Source organism: Passer domesticus, chromosome 8 (genome assembly GCF_036417665.1).
Source record: "Passer domesticus isolate bPasDom1 chromosome 8, bPasDom1.hap1, whole genome shotgun sequence".
Taxonomy (NCBI): domain Eukaryota; kingdom Metazoa; phylum Chordata; class Aves; order Passeriformes; family Passeridae; genus Passer; species Passer domesticus.
This window is the reverse complement of record NC_087481.1, coordinates 7,624,967-7,640,108: the sequence shown is the minus strand read 5'-3', so window position 1 is coordinate 7,640,108 and position 15,142 is coordinate 7,624,967. Positions and strand designations below refer to the sequence as shown.

Here is a 15,142-nt window from a genome sequence, read left to right as displayed (position 1 = left end):
TTAGGGACCTGCTCCATGCCACAGTACTCTCTTAGATCTTTCTAAAATATCCTAAAAAAGGCAGTGAAACTTCACATCTCCTTGCACAGCCACTGTTTGGATAGGGGCATTTTTGTCCCTCCTCAAAGACATTGCTCTTGCACACCAGAAACATGAACATCCACCAACAGGAATGATGCATGGCCCTCCTGCTGCTGCTTCAGAGCTCTGGGAAGAGCAGACCTGGGTATTACCAATGGGAACACTTAATTAGCATTTCATGCTCCTTCAAGATGCCCAGATCTCAGGGCTTTTAGTTTCAAAGCAGCCACTGTACTTGCTCTAGGGAAGAACAGTAAATGGGAAACAGGGATTGCCAGCCTTGCAGGGGTGTGGGGAAAACCTGGAGTGTCTGCGTCAAAAGATGAATGGGAAGAGTGCAATTGCAAAAGCCAAAGCTTTCTTAGGATAGCAGGGTCAGTTATTTACTGCCTGCTTGCATGGAAATAATTTCAGAACCTCCTTTTTGTATCTCGTGCAGAAAAGGAGATCTTAATAATACCATGCTACTTAAAAACACATTGTGATGCAGATCTGTAGTGATTCCCAATGAAGCAGACTGCCTGCTTTGTCACTGACAGCCCTGGTGACCCTGCAAGAGACCGTAGGTTATGCCGTGCCTGTTTTATATCCAAGCAAAGCTTGAGTTTGCTTATTAGTGTGGAATAAATACAAGGGTAATAAAATGGACAATTAAACTGGTCACTTTGGAGGATATGCTCATGCTTTCACACATCAGTCCTGTGCCTCATGCTCCCAAGGCTTGTTACTCATCATGAAATATTTCAATAAAAAAACACAGCTCCTGTGTTACATCAGTTCATCAAGAATTCTGCTGGCAAGAACAAGACAAAAGCCGTCTGACACTCACTTGCAGCTGTCCTGGATTTCTGCAGCCCTTTGTGAAACGCTGCTGTAGGCAGAGTGTTTGGAGTTGGTTTGGGCCTTTATGAGAGATCTGTGTAACAGCATGCTGGCAGAAAACTGTCCAAGCCCAGGGACATGGTGCCAGCAGAAGTGGAGCAGCCCCGCTCCCAGCCCGAGAGCGTGAGCTGAGCCACGCCGGGGAGAAAAGACACCGAGGGGCTCCAGCCCAGCTGCTTCACCTGCCGTGACCGCTCCACAGAGCTCTGCCTCTGGGAGAAAGTCGACGCTGGACAAGCATGGAGCTTTCATCTGCTGCTGGAGCTGCTCCGTGACAGCTCCTGTTCTTCCTGAGGGAGAACCCAGCACCACCTTGTAACGCGTGTCCTGGGGGGATTTTCCTCCGGCATTCTGGGTCTTTGTCCCAGCAGGGGGACGGTGAGGTCTGGCAGTTTGATATCTAGAACTCACTGGCCTTTTTGCTTGCTTTTCAGCTATTCCGCTTGTTAATAAACTGTTGCAATTTTTTTCCACTTTCATCTATTAGTATTCATTTCCTGTTACTGGGAGGGGATTGTTGGAACACTTTAGAGGAGACGACTCATTGCAGAGTGTCCTGTATTAAGTTCTCCCAAACTGTGTGAGACACATGGCTTCACACAGGAGCAGCCCCAAGGCTGCTGAGGGGACGGCACAGAGGAAGACAAACCCAGCATTTCTGAGGGAAATTCTTTGACACCAAACCAACCTGAGTCGTCCAACAGCTGACCTGACATTTTGAGACATGGGCCAAAGGGGAAAGCTTGCAGTGTGTTTGGTCCAGGCCGGGTCATGCTCAAGGCAAAGGTGTGTCAGTGCACTTGGCTCCTTCTCTCCTCATTGTGTCCAGCACACACAGGAGCCCAGAGCTCCTGCAGAAACCATCACAGCACTCAGTGGGAGCAATTTGTGTCCAGTGCTCACACAGAGCTGTGTCCAACACTGCACCTCATTGGAATGAGGAACTGTTCCAGCTCTTTTAGGAGCTAAGGAGGTTTGGCCTTCAGATCAGCTCCTTCCCAGCTCTTGATTTGCTGCCCTGGCTGAGCTGCTGCTTGTGGCAACACTTGTTGCACAGCTGCCAGCCCTGCTCTGCTGGCCAGCAGCCACTGCAGGAGCTTGTGCTAGTGACATTGAACCTTTCAGATCTTCCTCAGGAAAGCTCAGGGCAGAACTTGTCAAAAGAGCATTGCCTGGGTCATGCCTTTGACATTAAATCTCTCCTCTGTGCTTGGTGCCACACACAGTAAATATCTGAGGAAGCAAGTTTTCTGCTCCAGAAATTTCTTAAATCAATCAGTTAAACTGTGACAGAACACGATTTGGTACGTGTAATCTCACTTTAATTCATCTGCAGAAAGCTTCAGAGAGCTGTGTGACCTAAATGACCTTGCCACCAAGAACTCAGAAAAGTGGGAGAGATGGAATCAGTAGCACAAGGATCTGCATTGTGATTCTCCCACAGGCCTGAGGACACGGCCCACTTCCACTGGGCCATGGCTTTTTACCCTACATCAAAACCTCGTGCTTCAGATTGTGGTGGTGAGTAGCCCCGGCCTTGTCCGGCCACACGGTGACCTGAGAAAAGCTTGTCAGGCCTGGGCCTTGCTGAGCAGCCCCTGGGCCCAGCTCCTCTTGAGCTTCCCAGAGACACCGAGCGCTGCCAGGCACTTGTGCTGTCTGACGAGCTCCTGGGGTGTCCTGTGAACTGCCTTGGAAACCGCTTTTCCTGCCTCAAAGGCATGACATCCTCCTTCTCCCACTCTCAGAGCCAGGCTGCTGACCCACGGTGCGGCCACGATGAAGCCTTGATGGCTGAGGCCCCTCGCCTGTGGCCCATGAACAGCGCTCCCAAAGGAGGCCCTTGGGGCTCTCCTGGAGCCCAGAGGTGCCAGCAGCAACCTCCCTCTGAGTGGGGCCTCGCAGAGCCAGCGCGCTCTCAAGCTTGCTGCACTGGCAGCATGACTGAGCAGCCATGGATCCTGGGCCAAGAGCCCCACTCCTGGAGGCTCCAGTTTAACCACTGCTCAGCTCCAGTGCTGTTAAGCTTTTAGGCCGTATTCCTTTTGATCCTTGTCCTTTCTGTCCCTTTCTCAAACACACCTAAACACACACACACACACACACACACACACAATTCTCAGAATGTTTCTCATTTGATTGACTGAATTTTGTTCCTTGCTTTTTTCCCCATGTTGTTCCTTAACCAAGCAGTAAGTAATAATGTGAATGTTGCCAATGAATTTTCTTGAGCTGTTGCTTAATATTCAATCTGGTTTTTACTGAACCTTGCCTGGGAATTTTTAAGCAATCTCAGACACTTGTTCATACCAAGCCTTGGGAGCATGAGGTGCAGGATTGACACTGGAAAGCAAGAGAGTCATTCCAGAGGGATCAGTTTAACTGTCCATTTTATTACGCTTCTATTTATTTCACTCTAAGAAGCCAAGCCAAACTTTTCTTGGAGGCAGAATGTGTGTGGGAGGCACTACAATATTATCCCATAGCTCTGGGCTGAATAGCACCCAGACGTGGCCTGCACAAGCTGAGGAAAAAGATGCTCCTGCCCTTGAACTTCCTTCCTATCCTCTCAACAACTGATAACAAAATTATAAATCAATAAACTATAATTACAATGAAATCAATTATAATAAAAATGAAATATTTTTCCTTCCGATACTCCAATGATTCAAGCGAAAACAACAATAACTATTACTATCATATTACCAATAAATATAAACAAATTATATACTAAGAAATATCTTCTGAAAATTTTAATGCAATAACTAATATACCTTAGATTAAAAATATCTAAAAAAACTATCATACAATCTAACACGCCTAAACTATCATACAATCTAACACGCCTGTAATTCATATTACAAATATTCTAAACACAAAACCAAGCACCACTAGAATTTCTCATACATTTTAACCAAACAATTAAACTTTAATAACACCCTTAAGTACTCTAAAACAATTCCAATTATTTTTTAAAATTTAATTGTAGGTGAGTGCTTTTATTTGGATATTGGTTTTTGGATTGTTTGGGTTAGATGATTTAAAAAATGGGATTTTTAAAGCAAATTAATCAGCTGAGGAGGAGGCACTCTGCAAACAGAACTGACTGAAAATGAATGGGACAGAAATCAGTAACTCTGAAAGTTTTATTTGCTGTCAAATACATCCCACCCAGCCAGCCCCACACAATCCCCATCCCACCGCTCCCAATTGGGATCCCACTTCTCCCAATCCCTTTCCAACCCCATCTCACCCTGGTGGCTGTGGAATGGAGTGAGTTTGGCCTGGGATTGAGTTTTTTTGAGGAGGGAACAAGCAATTTGAGGAGGGATTGAGCCTTCATGGGTTAAAATTCAGTTGTTTTCGGTTGGATTTGAGTTGTTTTGTGGTGACAGATCCATCCATCTTGCCTTTTGGAGGGCAAAGAGAGGAAGAAAAGAAAAAAATTAAAGCCAAACCAAAAGGACAATCAGGCAGGTGTGTTCCCAACACGGATCACAGGGAATGTGGGTCACCAGGGCTGTGCCCAGCGTGGGTCCTGCAGTGGGGGATGGAGCTGGAGCAGCGCACGAAGCTCTTCCCGCACTCAGGGCACTCGCAGGGCTTCCCTCATCGGTGCCTCCGTTGGTGTCGGGTCAAGTGAGAGCTGCAGGAGAAGCTCTTCCCACACTGGGGACACTCGTAGGGCCTCTCCCCAGTGTGGATGCGTCGGTGGGTGACGAGGTGTCAGTTCTGCCTGAATCCCTTCCCGCAGTCGGGGCAGAGAAAGGCCCTCTCCTCTGTGTGACTCTGATAGTGCTGGAATAGATGGGAGCGGATCGGAAACCCCTTCCCACACTCGGAACACTCATAGGGCCTCTCCCCAGAGTGGATCTTTTGGTGGACAATGAGGCTGGAACGCTGGCTGAAGCTTTTCCCACACTCCCCACACTCATAGGGCCGTTCCCCAGTGTGGGTCCTCTGGTGCCTGATCAGGGTGGAGCTCTGCCTGAAGCTCTTCCCACATTCCTCACACTCGTGGGGCCTCTCCCCAGTGTGGATGAGCCGGTGGGTGACAAGATGGGAGCTCTGCCTGAAGCCCTGCCCGCAGTCGGGGCAGCGGAAGGGCCTCTCCTCTGTGTGCGTGCGCTGGTGCACGAGGAGATGGGAGCTGCTCTGAAACCTCTTCCTGCACTGATCACACTCGTAGGGCCGTTCGCCAGTGTGGCTCCTCTGGTGCCTGATCAGCTGGGAGCTCCACCTGAAGCTCTTCCCACACTCCTCGCACTTGTGGGGCTTCTCCTCATCAGGAACTTCCTCATGGACCACCAGCTCTGAGCTCTGGCTCCATCTCCGGCCGCCTTCCCGGCCCAGGCTGGCTCTTTCCCCCTCAGATCCCCGCCATCTGTGTTTGCAGCCCCTCCTCGTGCGGCATCTCCGGGGCTTTTCCTCCCCGTTGGGTTCCTACGCCATGGAGCCGCTCAAAACGGCCTCTGCCACGAGGTTCTGCCGCAGGGATTTGTCCTCCCTGCTCTCCATCCTCAGCTCCTGCTCTGGGGGAGGAAGGACAAGGACAGGATGGCATTTGCCTCCGGGCCACAGGCAAGGGCAAGGAGATGCCCCCAGGCTGTCCTGCAGCTGGGGCGGTGCTGGGCTGGGAGATGGAGCAGGAGAGAGGGGGAAAGGGGCACTGACTTCCTCATCCCCTGCCTCAGTGTCCAGGGACATATTCCTTTCTCTCACTGCCTCACAAGAAGTGGCAATGGGAAATCCTGGTTTGGGGAAAACAAGGGATGAGCACATTGACTTTGAAAGTCTTTCCACCCAAGTCCCTCTCTACAAGTTACCGGGCATCTGGGCTCCAGAAAAACCTCCCAAACACCAAGATTCAGCCTTGAAAAAGCCTCCCAGGAATTCCCCGGCCCTGCTCCCTCCTCTCTGCTCTTTGGGAGTTCCCCCTGTCCCAGCTGCTGGGGTCACACTTGCATTGCGGGTCCCCCTTCTCCTCGGTACCCGCCCTCCCCAGCCTGCTGGCAGTCCCAGCAATCCCAAAAGCTGCCCCCTCTTCGCTCTGCCCATTCAGGGATGCCGGGGCTTTTCGGGCTCCCTTTTGGGCTCCCTTCTCCCCTCATTCTCTGCTCTGGGCTGCAGGGGCTCCAAGGAGTCCCCCCTGCCCCTCTCCAGCCTCTTCAGGCTCCCGCCAATGGCGGCGCTCCCCCCTCTCTGGGCTCCCCACTTTGGGCTCCTGGGGGACACAGGGCTCTGCTCCTCCAGGCTGACTCTGCCGCCAGCCGCCACCGCCACCCCCCGATGTCCCCCCAAGGGGCTTTTTCTGCCCTGCCTTGGAGTTCTTCATTCTCCAAACATCCCCCCAAAAAATCCCAACCCAGGCACTCCCCAGAATATTTGGGCTGAGCTCCACCTCCCTGGGCACCTCCAGACTTCCTATGTGCCTGACCCTGGGACGATCTGGAACACCTTGGACCCCCATTCCAGCCTTTCCCTGCCCCCAGCCCCACCCTTCTGCAAAACCAGACACGCCCTGAACTCCCCCTTCCTGAACATCCTGGGTGTCCCTATGCCATGTCCCACCTTTTTTGGGAAACCCTGGACTCCCCTTTCCTGGGCTCCAGGCCCCCTGGAACTCCCTTCTGCCTCTCCATGTCCCTGCCCCCCATTTCCGTGACCCTGAGCCCCTCCTGCAACCCATTCCTGAGACCTGAGACCCCCTTTTACCTCATTGCCCAGAACTGAGACCCCCCTGCACCCCCTTATCTGGCACCAACTCAACTTCCCCTGGCCTCCGCCTCTCCCAGCACCCAGCCCCACCCTTTTGCCTGACCTGGGATTCCTGGGCCCCCATTCCTGCATTTTCCAGCCCCCAGACCCTCCTTTTTTCACTCCCAGGACATCCCGGTACCCCCTTTCCTGGGCACAGGATTCCCTGCACACCCCATCCCAGCTCTCCCAGTCCCTGCACCCCCTTTCCTTGACTCTGAGCCCCTGAACCTCCTTCCCAGCTCTGCCAGCCCTTCAAGTCCCCCTTTCCTTGGCCTCTTGACCCCCCTGGATCCCCAGTCTCTCACGTTCAGCCCCCCAGCTGCCCCGATCTCGCTGTCCCCCCAGTTCTGCACTCCCTGCAGTACCTGGCAGTGGTGCTGTCGCAGCCCGGCCCTGTCGCCACGTCCTCTCAGTGCCCATTCGGGCCCTGCCCGCCCAGCCCGACACGGTCGACTGCGGGGGACACTCCCCTGTGCCCGGGCTACAGGAGAGCGGCCGGGGCTGCCAGCCCTAAACCACAGGAGCAGCTGGCAGACGCTGCTGCAGGAAGAAAGGGCCCACTCTGGGCAGGGTAAAGCCAAGGTTTATTTCAGGGCTCAGGGCAGCTCTGACCCTCAGGACAACCTGCTGCACACAGCACACACTCAGCCCCTGCACCAGCTTGGAAAGGGGGGCGCAAACAAGGCAAAGATACATCCAACAACCAATGGGGGAAACGGGGGCTGTGCAAACCGGGCAGATGGACATGAAGGATCACAAATGAGGAAGCACCTTAAGGGAGGGCCCTGACCTCTGCCCAATCACTCCACGCCCCTGTGGGAAGATTCTGGAAAGAGGGGAAGGGAGGCCGAGGGATTGACAGGGGCCCAGGGAGGAGACTGGGGAATGGCTCTGCAGCCACAGGGAGGATTGACATGGGGGAGGAGGGAAGTCACTTGGGGCAAAGCATTTTCAGGAAAGAAGCGGGGCTACATCAGGGAACCATTGCAAACTGAGAACAAGGAGAATAAAACACAATACAACACGGCCTGGGGTCCCCCAGTCCTTGATTGTGGGGGACGTGGACGGGACCCCTGCGAGCGCTGGGGCAGCGAGCGGGGCCGGATGGAGCCGCAGAGAGCGGGGATGGTGGGGGGAGCTGAGCTGGGATATTGGGATAGCCAGGGCTGGGATATTGGGATGGCCAGGGCTGGGATATTGGGATAGCCAGGGTTGGGATATTGGGATAGCCAGGGTTGGGATATTGGGAATGGAGGACTCTGAGGGGCTGGGATGGGATCTCTATGGCTACGAGGGGTGGGATTTCATCTCCTTCCAGCTGGGACCCAGGAGCTTTGCAGTGTCCGACGGTGCCACCTGGATCACCTGGAGGTGCTGGGAATGCAAAGGGATCATGGTGGAGCAGATGAAGCATTATCTGGGACACAGCTGTGTGGAAGAGCTCCCAAAATCCATCAGACATGGTCAGGAGGCTCTGGAGCACAAAGGTGGGTGTGGGAAGAGGAGGGGAGTTCCTGTGGGAATGTGGGATTCAGGAATGAGGGCCTTGGGAATGCAGAAATTGCCATGGAATTTCCATGGCCGGATCTCTCTCATCCCAGCCAGGTGAGAATTCCATGGATGGATCTCCCCCTAACCCATTGCCCTGGGAATTCCATGGGGAAATTATTTGAATGGATGACCAATGCAATGCCAGCAGTGCAATTGGGAAATACAAAGCTGTGTTTCGTGTCAGGTTCCTAGAGGCAACGTGTGTATTTGTGATTGTGATATGTGTGGAAACTGACCATGGGACAGTTATGAAGACAAATTCTAATAAATAACTGAGGAGGTAAAGCATGGAAGAAGGCCTTTGAACCTATCCTTTGTTCGCAATTACCCTTTGTAATTCTTCAGTTGATTTAGGATCATTTGAATTAAAGCTTTAAGGATGTTTCTCTTTGACTGGAACTTTCTGCTTGTAGCTAAGCCTTAAAGAGTTTTGCAATAATAACCTTTTGAAGTATAATTTTAGAATATTGCTCGTAGTAAGGATCTTTGAAACCATAGCTTTAGAATATATAAAAAGGAAACGTGCTTATCTCGATACATTAAAAAAAAACAGTGAAAAGCAGCTTAAGAAAGGAAGATGAACATCTACTCAAGGATTGATGGTTTTGACCAAGAGAAGCTGGACATCACTGTAATGAGATTTGGAATTAAAAGGTGGACCCATCTGGAATCTGGACCTCACCAGCTGGGAGACTTCTTTCTTCTTTCGGAAGCCGGACCCCACCATCTGGGGATACTCCTTTCTGGGATACATCCTGAGAAAAACTAAATCATAATAGTGTATAGAATTGTGACGTAAAAATTGGGAATGGAAACTGCTGAGAAAGTTTATGAGTACCCCTATCAATGCCTGTAAGCCTCAACTATCAGTGTGCAGCTGGAGGGAAAACTTCCCCCCCTGTACCCAGCCTGTATTGCTCATACTTTACCATATGAATTAATAAATTGATTGCTGCTTGAATATTGGCCTAGTCAAGCTTCTCATTTGTAACACAATGAGCCCTAATCCCTGCTGGGATTGCATGGGACATGGATGCCAATGCTGTGCCCAGGCCGGCTCTGCTGTGCCCGTGGCAGCGCCAGGAGAGTGCCCTGTGCCTGCCCTGAGCCCAGCAGGAGCCTTTCCTTGGCTGTTGTGTGCCCTGCCCGGGGCAGGAGGGCACTGCCGGAGCGGCTTTGGTGGCCCCGGGCACCCGGCTGGGCTGCAGCCGCTGCAGGGGCTCCTGGGGAATGTTGCAGAGCAAAGCTGAAAGCAAACAACAGTTTCTGGAGGGGATTCTGCCCCTGGGCCTGTGCTGGGAGCCCAAGGGTAACAGCCCCAAGTGCTGGAGCTCAGTGTCCCTCGGCCAGGCCGTGTTCCCTGGCTCTGCCCTGTCCCCTGTCCCTCACCTGTCCCTGTCCCTGCCTCCTGTCCTTGCCCCTCAGCTCTCCTCTGTCCCTGTCCCCTCTCCCCTGGCTCTGTGAGGTCCGAAGTGGCAGCAGGACCTGGGGCAGCCCTGGGGGAGAACAACCCTGAGCCCCCCAGCTGGGCCAGTTGCCCCAGTTCCCCCCAGGGGTGCCCAGGTCACTCCCAGCTTGGGCCCTGTGGCTCCCAGTCACTCCCAGTATGATCCCACTATGATCCCAGCATGGTCCCAGGTGTTACCATTCACCCCTAGGATGGTTCCAGCCTCTCCCAGTATGTTTCCAGTTGCCCCCTCTTGCAGGTAAACCAGGACTCCTGAACAACTGACCGGTGTGACCAAGCAGAAGCTGTTTATTGTTTACATTACACACACTTTTCTGGATTCTACAAACTGCTAAGATCACACTTCTTGCTTCCTGCCTTTGTCTCGTTCCCTCGTTCTCTGCCTCCATTTCTCAGTCTCTGTGATTGGTCACCGTGCAGGTGTTTCACAGTCCCCTGTTATCCACTTCCTGCCATCCTGGTGTGCCGTTTCTCAGCTTCTTTGTGCTTATTTTAGCACAGTTTATATCTCAGTCACCTTGATGAATTCCACAGAGCCCTGAGACAATTCTGATAAGAACAGTTGCAGAGGGTATGGCTGGTGCACACTGAGGCCTGAGTTGTTCAAATACATTGCTACAATTCCCCCTTCTTGCACCAGCCAGACCCTCTTTACTGTGTTCCCTACTAAGGGGGTCACCAACTTAATTATGCATGGAATAACACAAAGCAATAAAGTAATGACTACTAATACTAACAAAATTCCCTTTACAATATCTTTCAACCATCCAGTTATTGCCAACCCCTTAAAACATTCATCCAACCCTCAGTCATTCACAGTCAATCTCTTCATGTTGTCCTGTAGTTGTTTGAGTTTCCTGTGAATGGATGCAGAATGCTCAGAGAGGTTCATACAACACATTCCTTCCAACTCCTCACAGCTGTGCCATGTGCTAACAACAACAAATCTACAGCAGCTCTATTTTGCAGTGTGCCATGGCTAATACTATCTACACCAGTGAGCATTTGATTTAGAACAGCTGAAGCTGTGTTCAGTTGTTTAGCTGCCCAGCATCCCAACTTCTTCAGTGTAGTCAAAGCCTGAGCAGCCACAACACCTGGAGCAAGGAATGATACTGAGATTCGTGCTGGAGCACCCCAAAGCTCTACATGATCATGACAATTAGATCCTAAGCCTGTGATTGCTCTTTTAGTTCTTCTGCTGTGTCCTGCTCTCCAGATAGTCTGATTCAGCATTTGTCACATGCTAGGGGCAAACATGGTTAGTTTTCCTAGGTAACAAGTTCCACCAAAGGGATTACTTGGAATTGCAGGCCAGGCTCTGTCCCCACAGATTAAAAAGACACCAAGTGGAAGCTTTCTTACAGTCTCATTTGCACCAGCACTGCCAGGATAAGTCCAATGTGGCAATATTTGGCCTTGTTCTGATATAATGGAGAATTGGGATTAAGGATGACACTATTATTCTTGGAATGTGGGACTAGAACATTGCTCAAATTGGTTATTTTTGCTTCCAGAAAGTAGTTAAAAAACAAGCAGTAATTTCCAGGAGCTGATCCTAACAGGTCTGGTTCTTGGGGTTCTAGTCCGGTTTCATTCAGGGATTGTGTGTGTTATCATACCTGCTTGGAAGCCTTCACCCTTTGGCTTAATTCCCAGCCTTTTGCATCTGTCCAATTTTGTACCACCTCTGCTGATGTTACACCAATGATTCTCCATGCTTGATCTATTTGCTTCCACGTATGGCTTTCCTCTAGCTCCTACCCACCTTGCAAAACCAGTAAAATCACTCACTGGGATACCAATTAGACCTGTGCGGAAGGGATCTCCGGGCATGGCCAAGGATAAACGAGAGGAATCCACCCCAGCAGCCTTGGCCCAAGTAAGCCACATATTCTGTCAGTGCCATCCTGGTGGGTTAATTTCCTCTGCACTACAGATGTTACCACATACTACAGCCAATAGAAAAAAATCTCCCAAAACCCCACCTCTCTAATTTAAAGCTGTTCTTCATCTTGCTCATTGGTAAAGAACCCTTCCCCTCTGAGATCAGGGACAAAATCTGAACTAACTGTGCCTCTTGCTCTTTGAGCCCTTCCTCTGTTCCTTCTTTCCTGGTTCCTTTCTTTCCAGCTTCTCTTTCTTTGTTCCCTCTGATCAGGTCTAACTCCCCAGGTCCTAGGGATAAATATTTCCTTACCACACTCAATAGCCTTGATTTTATTCTCTCTCTTTCTGCTCAAGCTTCTGGAGTTCACTACGATACCACTGAATAGCCTGCCCCAACTGCTCTTGATTTTCAAACAAGCTCAGTGCTTCTTGAGCAGCTTCAGGGGAATTTCCTGTTCTTCCTGTCACTTGGGATAACACCACCCAGGTATTGAATTCTTGGCTGTGCCAACAGCTGCACACCCCACACCTTGCAAAGCTTCCTCCCTCAAACTCACACCACCTGTGTGCTCCACACCCACTCATTCTAATCTCACCCAAGGATAACAAAAGCATTTCCAGCTCTGAGGGCAATGGATGTTTTCAGGTGTTGCTGGTTGTAGGTTCATTAGTGGTATTAGGGATCAGAGTGTCCTTTTCTAGCCAGAGATGAACCCACTTTGCTGGTATCCATCAGGGTTCTTTGTCTGTAATGCCACAAACATAACCCCTTCCCCACATCAGTAAATCTGCAGGTCCTTCCCATAACCCTGTCCTAGGATTTTTAAAATAAACTTCTGGCTGATGCTGTACCAATTCAGAATCTTGCTGCAAACCTGAGTAATGTGTTAATGCTGGTGGTTCACTGTGATTGCCTACTAACCATAGAGTATTCATAGCATGGACGGCTTTCAGCACTCTGTCCTGTGGGCTCAGCCCATCCTGCCCCATTTTTTGTTTATCAAGCAGTCCTTTCAGGACCTGATGTGTCCTTTTGATGACAGCTGACGTGTGGAGTTCCCTGGAATGCTTGTGCTATGCTTCACTCCCCAAGGAGCTGAGAAATCCTGGGTTTGCCAGGCTGTGTATCCTGCCCCGTTGTGTATTCTGATTTCCTGAGGCAAGCCCATAACAGCAAAGCAGCCCGGCCAGTGTGGAATGCCAAAGCCAGAGCCTTCACTTGTCACAGGAGTGGCCCAAGCCATGGCAGAAAAGGTGTCTGTGGTCACATGAATGCGTTTAAAGCAACCCAAAGAGGCGCAGATGGTCACATCAGTTTGCCACAGCTGCAGGGGCCCTGAACCACTGGGGTTGGCTCCAGGACCCAATCCAGCAATCATAGCCTGGCCCTGTGGACAGCTTGTGACAATTCCCTCAGCATCCTGCAGCCATATTCCAAATTGTTTGGGTAAAACTTTCACACTTTGATGAAAAGCTCGTCAGCCCTTCTGGCTTGGCCAAATTTATTGATGCTGTGAGAAGCAGAGGCCCAGAGTGGTGCCACCAATTGGCCAGCCTTCTCCTTACCTAAGGCCAGGCCTCCCTCCAATCCAGAGTAATTCCAAATATGGGTAATGAAATAATCCTGTTTGTGAAAATTGAGACACTGGCACAGTTGCAAAAAGAGTTGCCACAACCCCTGGTCCTGGATTTCTCTGGAATTCTTCCAGCAGTGCTCGCTTCATGCGCTGGACAACACCACTACATAAAGAGAATCAGAAACAATGTTAAGGGGATCATTTGGCCACTTTTCAAACACTCTGATGAGAGCACGTAGCTCAAGAATCTGTAAGGAATCTCCTGGTGCCTCCAGGATTTCACTGAGTCATTTGCCTTTGTTCTGCCAAGTGAGGCCTGCTCTGGAAGTTTTTCCATTGGCATCAGGCAAGACACCTATTTCTTCATGCACAACAGCCCATCTTTATTCTTCACAGCTCATATTTCTATGGTTTTCTAAAGGCTTTCTGTTTAATTTTAATTGCTTAGTAGCTTACTGCCACTCAGTTCATTGGTTAGTAGTTGCTCATGCAGGTGTCAGTCAAAACCTTTCCTCTCTAACGATGTTTCCATTCTTGTCTCCTGCATAGAAGATATGGGTAGAAGTCTTTCTTCTCCCAGGTGCAAATTCCTTTCTCACAGGAACTTGTCAGGCTAGCTGTTAGCTGTACTTAGCCAAAGTAGCAGGCCTGAGCCATCATTTTACAAGGATAACAAGGCTCTTCTTTTATAGGGCTTTACCTGTATGCAACATTGACATGTGATTCTTTCAATCTTAAAGAATCATCTTAAATTTCTGTCATGTGAACTTTGACCTTTGTAATATTTGTGTATGATAGATTTGAGTTCAACTCTGTTTTGAATCATGCCTTCATGGAATCATAGACTCATGGAATCATGAAGGCTGGGAAAGCTCTGTGAGACCATGGACTCCCAGCAGTGCTTGATGCCCACCTTGTCCCCAGCCCAGAGCCCTGAGTGCCACCTGCAGGCCTTCCTGGGACAGCTGCAGGGATGAGCACTGCAAAGCTCCCTGGGCAGCCCCTGCCAAGGCCTGAGCAGCCTTTCCCTGGGGAAATTCCTCCTGGTGTCCACGCTGAGCCTGCCCTGGCCCAGCCTGAGGCCATTCCCTCTGCTGCTGTGCCTGTTCCTGGGAGCACAGCCCAACCCCCCCGGCTGTCCCTCCTGTCAGGGAGTTGTGGAGAGGCAGAAGGGCCCCCTGAGCCTCCTTTTCTCCAGGCTGAGCCCCTTTTTCAGCTGCCTCAGCCCCTCCTGGGGCTGCAGCCAGGATGGAATCCTGGTGCTGTACAAAGAGCAGTGTACAGACCTGCCACAGGTGCCTTTGTCAGCACATTTTAAACTTTCCTGGCTACAGAAAGGCTCTGCAGCAAGCACACGAGTCAAGTCAGTAGGGACAGTGCCAATGTCCTTTGGCAATGCGTGTGGCCCAGCCCGGCCCGGCCCCGCGCTCGGTGCCGCGGTTGCCTGGTAACCGTGCCCGGGCCCTCAGCGTCTGTGCCGGCGCCGCGGCCTCAGCGCCAGAGCTCGGCCCTGGCTGCTCGTTCGCAGCCTCGGCGCCTTCAGGCGGCTGCACTCGGCCATTGCCACGGCAATTGTTGGCACAGCATTGTCAGCCAGTGCTGTCAATTGGCGGAGAATTGGTCTCTGTGAGCGACTCCTGAACTCGCAAAGCATTGGTCTTTGCAAGGGACTCCTGAACTCGCAGAACATTGGTTTCTGCCAGGGACTCCGGAACTGACAAAGCATTGGTCTTTGCGAGGGACTCTTGAATTTCTTTTGAAGGTAAAGATTGCCTCAAGTTCTACTGTCTGTTTTTGTCCCATCTGTGCTCTGAAAGAGAATGCCAGAGGGAAATAGAGGATGGGATAATGCCAGTCTTCAGTTTGGTGGCATGTGTAATAAGTAGTAATACATTTGTTCATTAATTAAATCAATAGCTAAATAACTATACAA

The 15,142-nt window shown here is 50.9% G+C and overlaps 1 pseudogene; it reads right to left on the bottom strand.

Annotated features, from left to right (window-relative positions):
* The window catches only part of LOC135305566 (zinc finger protein OZF-like), a 128,753-nt pseudogene extending 119,725 nt beyond the window's left edge, over positions 1-9,028 (bottom strand).
* Positions 9,029-15,142: the final 6,114 nt, after the last annotated feature.